This window comes from Microtus ochrogaster, chromosome 10 (assembly GCF_000317375.1).
Source record: "Microtus ochrogaster isolate Prairie Vole_2 chromosome 10, MicOch1.0, whole genome shotgun sequence".
In the NCBI taxonomy this organism is placed as follows: Eukaryota; Metazoa; Chordata; class Mammalia; order Rodentia; family Cricetidae; genus Microtus; species Microtus ochrogaster.
In genome coordinates, this window is record NC_022016.1 from 63,580,256 (window position 1) to 63,581,202 (window position 947).

Here is a 947-nt window from a genome sequence, read left to right on the forward strand (position 1 = left end):
CTGGGAAAGTCTGCTGGTGGGAATGCATAGTGCAGCCAGCATGGAGGTTTTCTCAAAAAGTGAAAATAGGAGACTGGAGAGATGAGGGCTCGGTGTTCAAGAGCACTTGCTCTTGCAGGGGACCTGGGTTTGATTCCCTGTACCTACATGGTGAGTCACAGCAATTCCTAAGTAGAGTTCCAAGTGATCCAACCCCTTCTCTTGACCTCTGAGGGCACTAGGCACACAGACATACATGCAGACAAAACATTCTTTTTTTTTTTGTTTTGTTTTTCGAGACAGGGTTTCTCTGTGGTTTTGGAGCCTGTCCTAGCACTAGCTCTTGTAGACCAGGCTGGCCTCGAACTCCCAGAGATCCTCCTGTCTCTGCCTCCCGAGTGCTGGGATTAAAGACGTGCGCCACCAGACAAAACATTCTTACACGTAAAATGAATTAATAAATCTAAAAAAGTTTCATCTAAAAATAGTGCTACCACATGGCCAACCTGTACCACTCCTGACGTACACCTGCAGGGCTGTAAGCCCTTCCCCAGAGAGATTCTCGTACATCATGTTTACTGCTGCATCTTCCACACAGCCAGGAAATAGAACAGGCTTTATCAACAGACAAAAGAATAAAGAAAATGTAGTACGTCTGCATTGTAGAATTTTATTTAGCTGTAAAGAAAGATGAAATTCTGACATTCTAAGGAAACTGGGTAGAACTGGAGACCATTATAAGTGAAAAAAGCCAGATCCAGGAAGACAGATATTGCATGTTTTCTCATACATGTAATGGAGATTTAAATTCACACACACACACACACACACACACACAAAGTGGAACAGGAAGTGTGAAAGAGGAGGAAGATGTCTACAGCGAAGACAGTACAGTGATGAAACTTTATATATCATGAAGCAGAAGGAACTATTTGGGGTAGGGAAGAGACCAGCAGGAAGGAAAGGAG

General features: G+C 43.6%; 1 protein-coding gene across 1 annotated transcript in view; it reads right to left on the reverse strand.

Annotated features, from left to right (window-relative positions):
* Positions 1–947, reverse strand: part of Zmynd12 (zinc finger MYND-type containing 12) — a 33,897-nt gene that overhangs the window by 21,246 nt on the left and 11,704 nt on the right. The gene's annotated exons all lie outside the window — the stretch shown is intronic.